The following is a 17,596-nucleotide window of genomic DNA, read 5'->3' as shown; positions in this document are numbered from 1 at the left end:
ATGCTGCTCTGCAGCAGGCTCAGGCCCCAGGCTTTTTATTATTTCCAAGGTCATTTGCTCTGCAGCAGGGCTGGAAAACAGAATTGCCTTTCTTGCGCTGTTTATGTCTACCAGATACACACTACTTGCTTTTTCATTTGGATTCATTTTCTGTGCTGTCCTGAGAGAAAGGAGCAAAGCAATTTTCTATTTACTGCAAAATTCCAACTGAGCAATTTTGTGGATCTGGAGATTGTCAGGAAGAGGTTACTGGACTGTGTACACAGAGGAGGAGGAGAGCAGAAGTGATAGGAGAAGTGCACAGAGCATGAGAGGCGATAGCTAAAGCTGTTTCAATCCCATCCCTGTCTCAAGAAACCTTTGACTAAACACCCAAGACTGGTAACTATTACTGGATGTGTGAGTAATTCCTAGATAATTTTTTAAGTATTTGGAAAAAAACAATGCATAATGAAAACATTACGTTATTGTCGTGCTGCTGACACTGTTGGCCAGATTCTCAGCTGCTGTGAATCATGATCTCGCCTTTGACTTGAGCAGAATTACGCCTTATTTTTCCCAGCTGAGGATCAAATCCACTGGCCAAGACTTGTGCCACCTTTGCCTCACAGGTCACAGCGAAGTTCTGCCTAAAAAGGTGGTAAATTTGGTGGTGCCTGCCCGTGGCTGGGCTCTGAAAGGCAGCTAAGGCTGCAAAGTCCTGGCTACAGCTGTTGTGTCCAGCCCAACCCCGATGGGGTGAGCTTTGTGCAGGTCTGGTGCTGGTGAGGGCAGGCAGAGCCTTTGCTGGATCCCAAGGATGAGAGTTCAGCTAGGGCAGGGCTGCAGCCAGGGAGCTGGGAAGCACCTGGCTGGCAGGAGGGAAGGGTAAACAAGAACTGGTTAGCAGTTTGCACATATAGATTAATTCCTATATGTTTTTTAGAAGATAGAATAATTTATTGTAATTACTGTTGACTGAGTTGTGTTTGAAGGAAGCAGCACTGTTTAAAAGGATTTTTTGAAAGGTATTGAATTGGGAGGCAATTATTTTTCTTTAAAATATGTTTAAGGATTATAAAAGTAATTACTGCCCTCAAGCCAGGATGTCTAATTATGTTAAACTGTGGCTTAAGACAGCACAACTTTGAGTCTCTTCCTTGGGTGGCTCACAAAGGATCAGAGCACACGTGGCATGGCCGGGGTAGGGTGTGGCACCGCAGCAGGGCTGCAGCCCTGCAGGGACAGGGGACGGACACAGGGGGATGAACGTGCGGCCACAGGAAAGCAGAGAAAATTGGGTGGGAAAAGGAGAAAGGGAAAAACTGGAAGAGCAATGGAAATGAGGGACTGTGGGCACCAAGCTGGCACCCCCATCATCCCAGTCTTTGGGCACCAGCCAGCCTGATGCCTGCGGGGAAGAGCTTGCTCTTGCTTTGGGGAATGGGCACACTGACCCCTCCGGGGCCTCTTCCTGCCCTGTTTTTCCCTGTTTTCCTCTGGGAGCCCTTCACGAGCAGCAAGAGAGAAGTATGCGTTTATTTTTCAAGCTTGCCTTTTGACTCCAACTCCCCTCTGTTCTTCTGCCAACGTGTGAGAAACAAGTTCAGGTTTAAAAGGCAACCTGAAATGTGCATGCACGCACAAAACAGTTTTATTTTTATAATGCCGTGATTTATGGGCCAGCTTGGGGCAGGGGGAGGATTTCACTGGTGATTTCTGAGCGTTTGAAGGCTGCCCATAGCAGGAGAGACAGCCAACATCCTACGTGCCAGGGATGTGGCTGCTGCAGGCAGGGGCAGAGGGCAGCGAGGGCAGCAGAGGGAATGGCACAGAGGGTCTCTGCCGTGGCACTGCGGCTGCACAGGGGTGGAATGTGGGGAGGCAGAAGTGGGAATGAGAGATGGAGCTGCAGGAGTGACAGGCAAAGCTATGCCTTAGGGATGTCTGAAGAGCTGCTGGGATTTGGGCTCAGCTCTGAGCTGGGGACCCAGGGGGAGGTGATTGCTCTCGTAGCTGAGCCGGATGGAGGCTGGCGTGCCGAAATGCGGAGCTCTCGTTCTCCATCCCTTGCAGCACCCGGCTCTGGAGGTGTGCTCACATGGCTGATCACACACATCAATTTTGGATACACATCACCTGGCTGATCCCTCTCACCCCACACCTCTTCTCCCCCAGGCAGCAGCAAGCCAGGAGGCCGTGGGCTGGTGGGGATACACACACACACTCCTCTTCCAGCATGCCTCAAAACAAATTCACCCCATTTAACCCAAACTGTCAAGAGGCATTGACCCAGAAAAGGCTGTTTCTGGGGGCAGCAGCCGAGCAGGCTGGGGCAGGAGGGAGGGCTGTGTTCCCCACGGTGCTGCTGAGTGGGCTGGGTGCTCAGCCCCGGGCTCGGGGGCAGGAAGGGAGTGGTGACAGCATCCTTGGCCATGGCACTGCAGCCCCAGGCACTTGGTGGTGCAGAGCTGCTGTCTCAGCGGCACTGGGGAGATACTGCGAGGAGGAGATGCAGCGAGAGGCGACGGATAATATCTGCTTTCTGGGAACAGAGAGTGCTGTGCTGCCACGGGAAGCAGCAGCTAGAAAGCAAACCAGGAGCTGCCAGCGCTGGGAGAAGAACAGCAGGGCAGCTTCCAGCATCCCACGAATCTGTCAAGTGTCAGCGCTGGGTTTATCTCTGGCTCGGCTGAATGAGATAGACTGGGGAAAATGCAGTCCAGACACAAGGTTTTTTTCAAATACAGAAAATTGCTTATTATTATTATTATTGTTGCTGTTGTTATTATTACTAGTGTTATTGTTATTTCTCAGTTTGGCTCCCCAGTGTCTTTGGGTGATTTTCACCCTTGGAGTCTGCCAGCTGAAATACTCGGTGTGGTTTTTTTCCAAAGCCACACGTGGAAGCAGTTCTGGGTGGTTTGGATCCTTTGTATTCTGTGGATTATAAAAGGTCTCTCCTGTAAGTAGCCTGGAAAAGGAGAAGTACTAATTATTATTAACTCTGCCAAAGCCAATAATATCCTTGGGTAATTATCAGTTTACCCAATTTTCCTGTGAGCCTACTGTGTAAATACACCATTGTAAGAGGCTATTATTTCCTCCATGCTCCACCTCACCATAGCACTTGATAGTTTCGGGCTAGTCACGTGCCTGTTGTGTTCAGGGCTGTTAATTTTGGTGGACAGTCACCACCAACAAACAAATACAAGACAGGGAATGGCAGTATATGTGCTCCTGCCACCCTCCCAGTCCAGCCCCTTCTTTCTGCTGCTGAGCCCCTCTTGCCCCAGCTTGGGCCATTTGCCACCTTCGTGCAAAATCCAGCAGGATGCTCCCCAGGGAGCATGACCACCCCTCCAGCCCCTGGGCAAGTGGCATGGCATGGCAGGGGTCATCCCACTGACCAGCTGCCTCCACTCCTGATCCTGATCCCGGGCATGACTTTCCCTGCCACGCTGAGGTGAAGCCGGGCAGGGATCCGGCAGGGAGGAAGCGTGTCTCACGGCAGGAGACCCGAGCTGCTTTCCCTTTCATCGCTGCTCATTTATTTGGATTAGAGTCAGCTCTCTCCTGAATCCTTTGTTCGCTGTTTGTTATTCCACATGCGCCCAGTGCTGCGTGTTCATCTTTATTAGCTTTAATTGCTTCCCCGTTCTAATGGGATCTCGCTATTCGCATACAATTGAAAGGAAATGTATTCATTAAAATAATTCTCCTCCTAACTGTTGTTTAGAGCTGGTGCTGTCAGTGCCACTCACCGTGATTTTGTCCCTTCCCACTGTCCACTGCCGCACGGGATCAGGACACGGGCAGAGCTTCTCTGGTGATTTTCTGTTGATGTGTACCACAGGCTCCAGGCTCAGGTCAGTTTGGGTGATGTTTGCCGACAGAGGAAAGGTCACATAAAGCCACCTGGCTGCTCTTCCTGCAAAGCCTGAGGCACACATGAAGGGGCAACACGTGTGTTTTCCCATCCCCAGGCTGCCTTCCACTCTCCCGGCTGCACCAGGGCTGTGCTTGGCCTCATCCACAGTCCCACACACCAGAGCTCCCAGCCTTCACCTCTAAGGGGAAGGAATTAAGTAGGAAAGTGGCAGAGAGACAAAAAGGCCAGGAATGCTTGAGGGCTGGAGACCGTGCTACAGAAAAGTCTCCAGCTGAAATTAGTGACAAGAGGCAGTTTCAGGCAGCAGACAAGCCATCTCCTGAACAGCTTGGCTTCCTCCCTGGCACTCAGACCAACTTTTCCTCCTTATTTATTTCCTCCAACCACCACTAGTTAAGGGTCTTCAGGGAACAGTTTAATGACCCTTATTCCTCCTGGCTGTTTATGCTGGGCTCTCCCTCCCCTACCTGGGGCTGCTGAGGTACCATCGCCACTGTAGCTAAGCAACCTCCCCATTAGCACACTGGTGGCTCAGACCAAGGCATCTCCTCACCAGCTTTACACAATTAGCCCCTCGGATTTTGGCTGCTGTGCCCCTCTCCTCCCCTCCCAACACCTCTCAACAGTTTGTTTCTGCAGCACTGTCCGTTCAAATGAGTAGATGTCCCTTTCGATGAAAAGAACATCCCCTGCTTTGTGACATTCCCAATCCTCTGTGAAAGCTGCCTTCCCTTGCCTGGCATATTTATGCCATAGTTTGTTAAGACCATCATGTAAGGCCAGGGATTGGAAACTGGCAGTTTCAGGGCTTGCAGAGCTGTTACAGTGGAGATGGGCAACATGTTCTCCTTGTAAGTGATGCAGACATGCAGGAGTTGTCCCTGCAAATGCAGCTGGCAGGGTCCTTCCCTACTGGCCGCCCCATGGGCTACCTTTAACTCACTAATGGGCCATGAGGGAGTATCAACCTAGCCAAACACCACCGTGCTGGAAAATACCTCGGCAGAGATGAGTGCTGCCTCATCTCCCATGCTCTTGTTCCTGTCCTGTGTCACCTCTGTGGGGTGGCTTTGCAATCAGCTCAAAAGCTGATGAGCCCATGCAATGTTTGTTTTCACTAGCCAGGTATTCCTGGACACCCCAAGGCTCCCCTGGTACAGACACAGCCTTGCAGGTTTCCTGGAGCTAATCCTGGACTGGAGCTGGTCTGGGAGCTTTGTTTAAAATGTAAATGACTCGGCGTTGCTGAACAGCAATGGCATTAATGGGATGTGAGTTTGTGCCCACTAATAGCATCCTGCAGGACTTCTGAAGGGAGTGTCTGCTTTATGTCTGCATTTGTCTGTCACACAAGAACATTGCCCAGGCCCCGGCTCCCAATCTATTAATATATTTGCTTAATTACACTGTACAGAGCGAGTGCCAGGCTGGCAGACAGACTGCAGAAGCTCTGCTATCACTGGAAGTGCTCCTCTGAAGAAGACAGCAGTGACATCACAGGCAGGTGACATCAGCCCCATGACAGTCTTCTGTTCTTCCATCCTTCTGCACACCCTTTTGCACACCCTTCTGACCTTGCCCTGCCAGCCTCAGGATGAGCATGGATGGGGCTATCGAGTTGGGCCCTGATGACAGACACATGTCATGCTCCCCAACAACTTGTCCTGCACATCCTAACACTGGCATTCAGCTGCCAAGCGAGGCCTTGCCATCTATCTGCATTTTAGAAGTGCCTATCAAGCCCCAAAAGACAGTGTTAGACAGACAGTAACCATCTGCCTGCAGGTCAAGTGGCTGTGACAGGCATCCTCTGGCCACTAAGACAGTGAGACAGTTTTGAGACTGCCTTCGCAGAGACCCTGACTGACTGCAGAAATCGCTACCTGTTCTGTCGCTTTCTATTCATCCTTGGGATGTACTTGAGAGCTGTCAGCTCCCCGAGTCATGGGCAGGCTAAATGTCTTGCCAAAATGTGTGCTCAGGTAGCAAGAGCATGCTGAACACTTCCAGCAGCACTGGGAGCCATGCCCTGGGGCACACACAGCAAGGGAGGACCCCAACTTCGATGGCCAGCAGCCCCCAGGCAGCAGTGATTGCTGTGGCCACCAGGCCCTCTCAGGTGATGCCAGAAATGCCCTGCACAGCTTCGCTGTAAGCGGTGTGAGATGGCTGTGAAGTGTTGAGGTGTGAACGGGGTGGTTGGCTGCTTTGCTGATGCTTTTTTGGAAGCCTTGCTGTTTGTCTGGCCAAGCAGTGGGACAGGACGTGTCCAGGCCAGGAGCTTTCATCCCTAACAGCCCTACTGAGCTGCAGCTGAAGCCCAGGTCTGCTTTCCTTCCCTCCCTGCCTTCTTTCTCCCCAGTGAGGTCTTTTCCTGATGCCTTCTCTGCTTTGATTCTTCACTTAATGCTTCACTTTGGACCCCTATGCTCCCTGTCCTCCTCCATTCCTTCTTCAGCAGAACAAAATGCTTGATCCCACCTTTGCAGGAGGTGCTGGTGGTTGATCCAGGACACTCTGATGGGAGGGAATTTGTAATAGGTCAACAATAAAGAAAAGTAGTCACCCCTTTCCAAAAAACCCAACCCCCCCCAAAACCCCAAAAAACAACCCCAAAAAGGAACTATTATGGTATCACACAGCAGCAAAGACAGCAGCTCGCAGGAGGGACCTCCTGACCAAGCCACCTGAGCAGCCAAAGAGGCTGAGCAGGGGTTACCAGGGGTGGTGTGGGGCTCCTTAGGCACAAACACTGATGGGGGAAGCTGAGCAAGGGCCAGAGCAGCCCCAGCATGGGTTGAGAACCACCCCTGGGCCCTGGGAGCTCTTGCAGAGACATACTAGAACTGGTTGTGAAAGATTCTGGTACATTTGCAGGTCCAAGGATGTGCCATGCTTACAGGGAATAACACCCCAGGATCTGGAAACGCATGCTGGCAGCAGGAGGAGCTTTTTCTCTCTTCCCAGCCATGGGGAAGGAGGGGAGCTGAGGGGAGAGAGGACAACTCTTGCTCCAATGAGAGTAAAATGAGATTATTATTTTTTGCCTCATTCTGCACATAAACCTAACACTTCCTTTGAGGCAGTCCTCCAGGACTTCCCAAACCCTGACTTCATCAAAAAGGAGAATATTTAAAAAAACTAAGCCATTGCACCAGAATTGGCCTCCTGAAGCTTATAAACATGAGTGAGATTAGAGAGGGGCAGAAGAGATGGGGAAATGTGCCTGATCCTGCAAAGGGTGGTGGGCAGAGAAAGCAAGGAGGGCTGCTGGGGGGAGATGGGGCAAGCAGGGAAAAGGTGGGAGAAGAAGGGCTGACCTTTGGGGAGGGAGACCTTGGCCCTGCAGGCAGTGGGGGCACAACTCTGTAAACCCCTCCCTGCTCCTGGTGCCTTTGAGATACCTCCTGAGGAAGGCACCAGGGCCACAGCAGGAGAGCCAACAGCTGTGCCTTGTCCTGTGCAGCACTGCAAACCTTGGCTGCCCCAAAGCCTTGGGGTTTTGGGGTTTTTGGCTCCTAATCGATCTTCTTTCTAAGCTTTACTCCGGTTACAAATGTGTGGGTTGTCATTTTGTTGCTTTACTATTTTTTTTTACTATTTGCCAGGTTTTTTTTATTTTCCTGCCTTGTTCCCTCACTGGGGTGTCCCCACTCGCCAGCAGCACTTGTGCTCCCCCCTCGCTGCTGCCTTGGACAGACATCTCCCACCAACCCGACAGTTCCGTGGCATCTCCCACATTCCTGAGCTGAAATAATCCCCCATGCTTTGTCAGGTTTCTGCACCAGTGGCCCCACTGCAGTTTAATTAAAGCAAAACCCCTCCTTGCTTTAGAGATTTTCGCTTACCAGTGGATTTCCCTAAGGCCTCATCAACCAGAACGCTTCTCTCTGCCTGCTCCTCCTCTACCAGCAGCGCAGCAATCCCTGGCTGCCCAGGGGGAATGGGCGAAGTCTGGATTTAAGGTTCCTCTGAGGGTACCTGTGTGGGATGCCCTGACACCCAGGGATGCACCTGGGTGCATCTGCTCATTGAACTGAGACTGGCCTTGTCCTGGGAAATGATATTTTTGGTCTTAATCCTAGCTTTGCTTTAGGCTCAGTGCATTGCAATTTAGCTCCTGTGCAAGTGGCTTTGTGGCCATTGCACAGGCTGGAGTTTGTGTTTAGTCTCCAAAAATATGTAGAGCTGGTGATGGCTCTGCAGCTGGAACAGCAGCCAGGATTACCCAATTACCAGTTTTTTTTCTTCACTGAGCTCGACAACAAGATTTGTGAAAAATTAAGAAAGGGCAATGCTTTTCCCTGCTTAGAGGAAGAATGAGAGCCTATCTGCCATAGGCTTCCAGATGTCATTTTATATTTTCTATAAAAATTTATAGGGAACCCAGCTGGCCCTGGAGACACAGTGTGAGGAGCAGACAGCGAATTGCCACTTGGCAGAGGTGACCATGCAGCACATGCCAGCAGTGCTGCTGCCTTCCCCAGCCTGGGGGTCATGGCTGAAGCAATCCTGGTACCAGAAAAACTCTGCCCTGTGCCAGGCTGGTGGGGCTCAGCCTGCCCTCGAGTGGACAGTGGGAGGACAATGTTTTGAGAGCAAGGTAAGCTCCTCCTTTGATGGGTGGATGAGGCCCCCAGGCTGCTCCTGCTCTCCAGCTTTCCTCACTCCTCGCTGCTGCTGGACCTGGTATTCCTCTGGCAATCCCTGGCGTGCAAAGTGCGCTGGAGCGGAGAGGGGAGCAGGATTGGCCCCTTCCCTGACTTGGTTTCGTATTTTCAGGAACATGAATTGCCATGGTTACCAAAGCCTGGGCTCCTCATTAGCAACATTTGCTCTCGATGTCAGATTAACGAAGTTGTTCCCTCGCAGCACTGGTGGGAGCTGCAGCTGTTCCGGCGCCGTTCGCCAGCGCGGGCCATCGCCTCACCTGCAGCCACCACCCGGCTGGGGGACAGGAAACCAGCCCGGGAGCCTGGCAGCAGAGTGGGAAGGGAACCCAGCCCCAGGAATGTGGCACCGCTGTGGGAAGGCAGCAGCACGACCAGGGCACAGGCTGCTCTCCAGCGCTCATTCTGCTGCATTTCCCCAGATCCCAATTATTCCGCCCGTGTCATGCGGATGCCTTGCACCCTCTCACGAGCTGCAGGAACAGCCCAGCCTTCATTTTCCCTAACGCAGGCTGCCGGCAGAAGTGCCTTTGAAAGCACAAACCACATCTGCTGCTCGTATCATTACTCGGCGATGGCTACACAGCATCAGTGCCACGGCCATTGTGCCTTTCTGACCCGCTCTCTCTCTCTGAAGAGGAGCTATTTAAAGCATCATATTGAACCATATCATGTGTCCACAGAGGAACTTCCAGTGTTCCCACTGTTGTACAGCTCTTGCTGGTGCCAGCTATGAAAATGCTGTTCATGCACTCTCATCAGCAAGGAGGGAGCGACTGCCGGGATCACACAGCCCCTGCCAGGGAGGACTGATGGACACAACAGAGTGCTGGGGATGTGCTGCCTGGCTGGGCATTCCCAGGATGCTGATGGGGGAAAGAATCAGCTCATGCCAGAAACTCTGGACCTGACCAAATGCCTTCAGTGACATCAGCATGTACGTGGTTACCCTGGCGATGTCATGTCATCAGGCTAATCCCCGGCGGCGCGTAATCTTTCCCTGTCACTAGGACAACACCGGCGGAAAGCAAACCTGGACCAATATCTCCTCATTTACCCAGACCTACCTAATCCCAGAGAAGCAAGTTAATAACATACATCAGCTCGGTATCTGCAGGTTTTTTATTAAACTCCTCGCGTAAGTTTTATATTATTTTGATCCTTGCCAACTCAAGCTGCCCAGCTTCAGAGCCAGCGAGGATGTGCTCACAGGAGATGTTTCTTGAGCAGGCCTCTGGCTAAAACTTATTTCCTCTCACTATCCGATGAACTCGTATTAATAATGAAAACATTTGTTTTAAAAATATAAAAAGTAGGTCAGATCCCTAGCATTTTACAGATGGAACAGGCTGAGAACAATTGACCGAGTGATGTTACAAGGGGTCGTCTGAGCTGCTCCTTTGGCCAGCATCTCCTCCTGGCATCTAGTGACTCCCTGGTGCTCATGGGGTCGTTTCCATTGGTGCCTGGCCGACCTATGTAAGCCCTTACCCACAGCTTTATCATCCCAGTGTGGATGAGCAGGTTTTTCCTTACCCAACTGTGGCTTAATAAGCTTCTCCAGTGAGCGCGGATCTGTAAACAGTGGTATCAGTTATTCTGTCTGACCTGCAGCACAAAATTGTTTTCCTGCTTGTGAAGGAAATCTTCAGAGGAGAGCCGAGGATACACAAAGGCGGCCCCATGTAGACCATAAATAAATATATATCGGTGCACGTGCTCTTTTACTTTGCACGCCTGAAAGCCAGAAATAATGTCTGATGCTTAGAAGAAAGGAAATATTTAGTTAGGAGAAAAAGAGAGAGCTGTAAGAAAAAAAGAAAAACACTATATATTTATTTTTTATGGCGCAAGTGAAAAGCCTGCGCTTTCGGCTTTGTTGAATTATTTTGCGCCGTATCTCTGGCAGAAATCGAAAAAAGACCTGCTCGCATCCAGCCCCTCAATTATTGCACCTCGCTTTTCAGTGTGCCAAAATGACATCTGAAGAACTGGCAGGAAGATTTGCCTCCACACTCTCCCTTGCACGCAGCAAGGCAGCTCCGCCGCGCTCAAAGGTGTTGGGAGATTTTGCAGCTTAGGTCAAAGGATGTTAATAAAGCACTTGAGCCTCCATATGGTATTTTGGCACTAAAATGTCAGCTGCTTTTCAGACACTGTACTTTAATCATTTCAGACAGGCCCCTTTTAAATGGTTTGTTTAGTTTGCTTAGAGAATAATATTTGTTATTTGGTTTTCAGAATGACTAATAAATGAACTGTCTTTGCTCGGGGAGAATAATGCCACTTAAGCAAAACCTGGTACTGCAGTTCAGAGCTATTTAATAAGAAATACCTGTCAGTGTCAGAATATATTTAGCGTGCATTAGCTTTGAAGAATTGCAGAATAGGTTTTCCCCTCGCTAAGTTTACTTTATGTAAAATGTAACACATGAGCTGTGAATATGTGGACAGCAAACAGACTGTATCAATGAATTCAGCCTCCCCCGGAAAATGCTGACAGTGGCAAGAGAAACACCTCCTCACAGCCACGACTGACACCGTCAGAAGCGGAACGTGTGACAGCTGCCAAGGAGCAGCAGCCTCCCGCCTCCCTCCCCTTGTTTAAAAAACAAAATCAAATCCAAAATAACACGCTGTAGTCTATTTATCCTCTTGTTTAATCCGCTGGGAAAGCATCAGCATAATTAAATGCTTTTAACCTTTTGGTTTTAACTCGTGATCAGACAGGGGTGCAAAGGGAAGCCGTAAGGAGCAGGAGCTCAGCACTGCAGCAGCCCAGCCATGGGGCATCCCCATCCTTAGTGCCACCAAAGCACTGCCCTGCCGTGCTGGATCCACACACAGCAAGAGGCATTGTGACTTCGAGCAGTTCTCCAACCCAGATCTGAGGCTGCAAACAGAGAATTTGCTGGACCAAGCCACAGCCACCCCATGTCTATTATTCATGCAACTCGGCGCTTCCTTTCACAACCCAGGTACTCTCTCCAGCCATCTGGGGCAGCTACTTGGGAGGCTGGCAGTAGGTTGCATGAAGAAGCAAGTTATTTACTTAGAAACTGTCTCTGTGGCATCTTGACCATCTGGAAAGAATATGGAAATGAGACTTTTAGCGAGATGGAGCTTTTCAGTTGATAAATTAACCAGGTATCTCCAGAAGTAGGTAGAGCTGATAAAAGTGAGCATTTCTGAGCACATCCCACACTTTTATAGCTTGCACACACATTTATAGGTGTGAGCATTTGCAATTTCCCATCTCACCTGCACATCTGGGGACTAAAGTCACTCTCCTGCAAACTGCCTGGGTTTCTGGGCAAACAAAGCCTGACTTCCAGCTGTAAAATTTTCGTGCAATGAAAGGAGGGGCCAGGCAGGGCTGGGTTACACAGCTTTGCCACCAAAGCCCTGCTTGCATCACCAAACCTGCCCCAAGGGGACCGAGCCCAGTCCTGCAGGCAGAGCAGGGCTGTGAGCGTCCTGCCAGGGTGGCTGGTCAGCAGGAGCTCCTCACCCCATGGCAGGGAAGGTGAGGTGCAAGTGTGCACCCCAGCATGGTCCTTACTCACTCCCCAGAGCTGCAGCAGTGAGCAGGAGCCTGGTGCAGTGGGGGAATAACACTCACAGCCTGTCACACACAGAGGAACCTCTCAGCTCTTATGCCAGCCTCTTACTAATCAAAATATCATGCTAGGCTGGAGTGGATCTGGCTTCTTTGAACGTGAGTCACATCATTTGCTGATTGCCAGGAGAGTTCCCAGGAACTGGGGGCAGCAGGACACAAACTGCAGCCATCCTCAGAGCTCTGTAATTTGTGCTGGAGCTGGATGGCTCTCCCAGCCACCCCGAGACAGGGCAATTAAGGCTGGCTTCGAGCCAGATGCAGGTCGCTGGGATCAGAGCATGGAGCCCCAAATTAAGCACTGTGAGAACGGAGCCAGGAGACTGTACAGAAGAAGTTAGTGAAGTAGCGAAGTCCCTGGAACAGCCACCCTGCCTTTCAAATGCAAATGCCATCTCAAGGAAAGTGTTTTGTTCTGCAGCCTCAGAGTGCTGACTTCTAATCGCCGAGCAGAGAAAATACACTCAGGAGTACCAGCATGGAGAAAGGGCTCTGGGGGTGGCTGGGAGCAGGTCAGTGGTACAGAGGAACACATTCCCACCAGCTGAGTCAATCCAAGAGCACACATGTTCAGTAAAGCCCTGCTCTGTGCCCACCAAGGGTAGGAGTTCATCTGTGTGCCCCTGCCATGCTGTACAAAATTATCTCCTGCTAATGCAGCCCTCACCCTTCCCAAAATGCAGTCTGAACTTCCCAAAAGCAGTTGAGGTATCTGATCCCTGTTCTCCTTTCAATATCATGTAAAAAAAGTTATGTACAACAGTGGGCAGCTCCTCCATTGTCTGCTTCCCAAGTGTCCCAACTGGACAAAGTTGGATGGATACACACAATCCAATTATAAACTGAAATTAGTAGATGTGAAGCACCAACAAGGGCTCTAGAAAAAGCAACAGCCCATCTTGCCAGCCCTGTGATAACCTCCACCAGGGGTGGGGATGTTGTTAAATTCCCAATTTTTTAGTTTCCAAAAATCTCCCTTCATCTCACAGGATCAGCATCAGCCAGTGGTCCTTCTGCCCTAGCATGGCTCCTTTGTCCCATCACCTGCAGGTTTTCAAATGGGAGCTCTGGGTATGGTGGAGTTGGAGGTTGTACCTGGCTGCACCTGCATGAGCCTGTTCTCCTACACCAGCATCAGGCAGGTGGATGCTTCTGCTCCCTGAAGCCCAAGAGGAGACTCACTACAACCTTTGGATGCACCCAGAGAGTGCTGGAGCTGCCTTGGCAAAGCACTGAGCAGGGAACAGTATTCCAGGGTGACACACACTTAGCTCTCCAGGGCAGGGGACTCTTTTGGAGATGCCCTGCTGTGCCCAAGCCCTGATGATGGTCAGCAGACAAGCAGGTTCCTCACTTCAGGCTCAGTGTGGTCTGAAAGTCTCCTTCATACAGGCATTGGCAACTCCTGTGTGATGAGGAACAGCGGGAGAGCAGCGGCTGAGCATCTGTCCCCTGAGCCTGTGCTGCAGCTACAGCCATCCACTGACATTTTTAACACTTTTCTCTAAAGAAATTTTTTTTTTGCCTCTACACATAGGAATGCATCGAGCTCAGGTGTGCCCAGATGGCTTGAGAAAACCCATGGGACCTCAGAGTGGGATTTACTGGCCATAATACTATGTAAACGTGCATGTATTTTAAAATCTGTGATTCTATTTTGTTAATAGACTGAAAAAAGTGATGCATTAAAGCAAAGCTAAGATCTAAGCAATGTCAGGTGACCTTGGAGACTCACAGTGCCAGGAGGGCTTGAAGCTGGAGCTGGCAGAGGTTCAGCCCTCTGGCTACTGAGCTGAAGGCTCTCCAGGTGGACTCATCCTCCAACTGCCCACTGCAGCAGCTAGGCAATGTGGGGGAACAAAAGCCTCTTCAGCAGGAAATTTCCCAAGAGGCTCCATGCTGGGTCCTGTGCTGTGTTCCTTTATGAGCAGCGACACAGGCAGTGTGAGATTTTGCCATTCCTGAGGTTTCCTAAAGTTATGAAGCCCTTGGCCAGTGAAGGGCTCCAGCTCCCTCTATACCCACAAATGCCCTGAATTTTTTGAGGAGCAGGAAAGTTCTGAAAAGAGACCCTCTCCCCTATCATCCCAGGATCACAGGCAGAAGTGCTCACTTTCTGAGGAACCAGGTTCAACTCCCATGACATTCATAAACTCTTTAAATGCAGGAATTAACCTGGGTTTCTAGAAAGAGTCTCTGATGCTTTTAAGCAGCATTTCAGAGGCAGAAATGATCTTCAAAATCTTTTGACTTCCAGTTTTGAGAGAAACACATTTTTGTTTGAAATTAGTCTAATTAAAAGATCACAAAATTAATTAAAACACAAAATGAAATGCAACACTTTGCATCAGGTCAAATTAAATGTTTTCACAAGATTTAAAATTAAATCAGAACTGATTTTCCCTTTGATTAAAGAAACCTCCCTCTCCCTCCCCAAGTTCTGGAAAACACTGATCCAAGGAGAATCCTCCTCTCCCAAACCTGCCCATTCCAGCAGGCAGAGGGGCACAGCTCTCCCTGCCCTGAAATGTCAGGGAATGGAGATTCCACTTCACACTCAACCCTCGGCTCTCACCACAGGCACTTTGGCTGGATGATATTTTAAGTGCTCCTACTTGGTGGCAGCAGCTCGTTTAAAATTAGCAGCACCCCTAATTGGGCAGGGGGGAGCTCTGCCTGGCAGAAATGGCACCACCGGCCCCGGGCACAGCGGGGGCAGCCCAGTGCCACTCTCAATAGCCATCACTGTCACAGGCGGGTTCCTGGCCAGGGCTAAACTGTCTGCCTGCTTAAATATAGCAAATCCCAAAATGTCAGGAGTTTTGGAGGCGGCTGCAGAGCGGTGGCAGGGAGGAGGCAGGGCTCAGTGCTGGGTGCTGGCACAGAACCAGTCCCTGCCATGGGCTGGGTCACTCCAATGTGCTGGTGTAACACCTGAGCTTTAATTGCCTCTGCTGTGGCCTTGTCCTGCTCCCGGTGGAGCTGCTGACACAGCCCACTGTAGCTCTTGGCACCAGAAAATACATTCTCCTCCGAGACCAAAAATATCAGTTCTCTCTAAACATCAAGAGAGTGGCTTGTGATTAAGCAGTTGGGGTTTTACAGCATCCTGAGGATGTAAAGTGCTATTTAAGTGATAGCTATTTTTACTGTTGTTATTTATTACGTGGGGCTGGTCAGTGCTGGGGTCCAGCCCCCTCTGCACGGCAGGTGTTCCCAGCACTGAATTCTGGTGTTACATGGGCCAGCCTCAGGCAAGCACCACAGCAGCAGGTGGCCGTGGTCCTTCTGCTCCCTCGGCAGGCTCCTGAAGGCAGGAATCACAGGGGGAAGATGTTTTGGCCCTAGGGAGAGTGGTTAAGCCAAGACCCTTAGAGGCGTTTATGCTGCTAAACCCATGGGGGAACCACGTGCTTCCCCACAGCACAGCACTGTAAGGTGGCTGCAAGGGCTGCATCCCTTGGGGCTGGTTGGACTTGATGATTTTGGAGTTCTTTTCCAGCCTGAATTCTATGAATCTATTGTTCTATCCCTATGGAGTGGAATGAAGCACAAGCAGGCACTTTTGAGAGAAATACTCCATTTTTCTCTCCCTTCCCTGCAATCTGGCCAAGCACAGCCAGCTCTGCTTGTCCCACTGGGATAACAGCAAGACCACAATCCCAGCTCCTGGTGCCCATGCCAGGGCTCAGGCCCACAGCAGCTGCCTTGGCTTTGGGTTTTACAGCTCCCTGCTGGCTCCCCTGCTCAGCTACCAGACATGAGCTCCCTGGGCACACTGGCAGGCACATCCCAGCGGGAGGGCAGCCAAAGGGGCTCTGTGTGGACAGACCAAGGAGCCAGGGCATGCATCACTCTCCCTGTGGCCACGGTGCTTCTGAACCCTCATTTGTGCCCAGAGTGACATTGCTCAATATCACTCGTGTGCTGCTGCAGCCCTTGGGGTCATTCAGCCTGGAGGAGCCAGGATTCCCCTCCACCAGGCACGGTGCCTCTAGAAATCCCACACGGACATGGATCCTCCAGCATCATGGCAGAGCCCTGTCTCTCCCTGTAGCCATGCATCCTCCTCCCCTGCAAAGGCCCAAGGATGAGCTAAGCCAAAGCAAAACCCCAGGCAGCTTCCAAGGAGTTAAGCACACCCACTCTCCCCTCTGCAAAAGGCAAACAAAGAGGCTCTCCTAAGAGTACCTTGGCCTGCCGTAATGGCATTAGGGGAAGGGCGGAAAGAGATCCTAACTCTCAGCTCACATTTAAGCATACAAAAACAAACAACCAAAAAAAGGGAAAAGTTAAAGCCATCTGAAAGTGCCTCCCTCTCTCCCAGAAGAGTGATAAAGGCTTTTTGGCAGAGTGAGGTGGTGTTTATTTTGGTTTGTGTTGTGTTGCTGCTCTGACCCCCTCAGCTGTTAGCCGGCAAACTTGACAGCCTGATTGTTTTTACTGGACTGCGCCGGAGTTTTGCGCTTTGCAAAAGTGATCTGGGAGCAGTTTGCACTGATTGCACAGAGGGCTCTGACCAGGGCCCATCGCCATGTCCTGCGCCATGCCCTGCATCCCAGCCGGGACTGCAGCCGGGGCTCGGCCCGCAGCTGGTTTAAATCATCACTTTCTTCCCATTTCACTGCACAAGGCAGCGCTTGAAGATTTTCCTTTCTATTCTGCTGAAATGTGACTCTAATTAGATGATAACAAGGCTCTGACATTTTCTAATCGTAATCCTATCCGTGCGAGGGGACGTTATTAAAACGATTAAAATTATTGATAAAGGGAGGAGGGGTGCTCAGTCAGAGAACTTGGTATTTGGCCCATGGCACAGGGGGGAGGATAGGTCTGGGTGTGTCCCCTGGGATAAAGGCACCACTGTCCCCCAGGTATTGCCACTCTCCAAACACTTGCTTAAGTAACACAATGCTGCCCACCAAGCTGGAGCCTCCAATCATGACCAGGACTTAAAGGAAAGGTAGCTTTGGAAACAAAAGGTGGCTTTAATGTAGAGCTAAGGAAGCACAGCTTCACCAGTACTGAAGTTACCAAGGAGGTGTCAGGACCCTTGTGTGCTCATGGAGAAGACCCAGTGCAAACATCAGCACTGCACGTGTTGAGGCTTTTAGTCCCTCTTTTGGCAAGATTTTTGCTCCATGGGATTAGCATGGGGGATGAGCAATTGTGCTCTCATCTGCTCAGGTGAAACCAGAGGGCACCATGTCCCTGTCCACAAAATGAGCAGCAGTTTTTAAAGCCAGGCATGTCTCTGTGGGCAAGAGTCAGAATCAGAGATGGAAAAGTCCTGAGGGCTGAAGTTTCCACAAAGTGATGGTGAACAGGGCACCATTTTTCTAATTTTAGTTCTAAAAGTAAAAGATTTTTCTTTTACTACCTTTGAACCCCCCATGGCAATGCAACAACCACCTCCTCTCTGAGCCAGGGGACAGA

At 50.6% G+C, this 17,596-nt stretch overlaps 1 long non-coding RNA gene across 1 annotated transcript; it reads right to left on the bottom strand.

Moving 5' to 3' along the window:
• Positions 1-1,615: 1,615 nt before the first annotated feature.
• LOC146433164 (uncharacterized) lies at positions 1,616-17,207 on the bottom strand. Its single transcript, XR_014854011.1, has 2 exons — positions 3,744-17,207; positions 1,616-2,953 (listed from the first exon to the last, which is right to left on the bottom strand). It is a non-coding gene; the product is annotated as an uncharacterized LOC146433164 (long non-coding RNA).
• Between the last annotated feature and the right edge of the window lie 389 nt (positions 17,208-17,596).

The sequence above is a fragment of the Lichenostomus cassidix genome, chromosome 9, assembly GCF_008360975.1.
Source record: "Lichenostomus cassidix isolate B80296 chromosome 9, HeHo_3.0, whole genome shotgun sequence".
Taxonomy (NCBI): Eukaryota; Metazoa; Chordata; class Aves; order Passeriformes; family Meliphagidae; genus Lichenostomus; species Lichenostomus cassidix.
The sequence above is the reverse complement of the archived record's forward strand: the minus strand, read 5'-3'. Positions and strand labels throughout refer to the sequence as shown.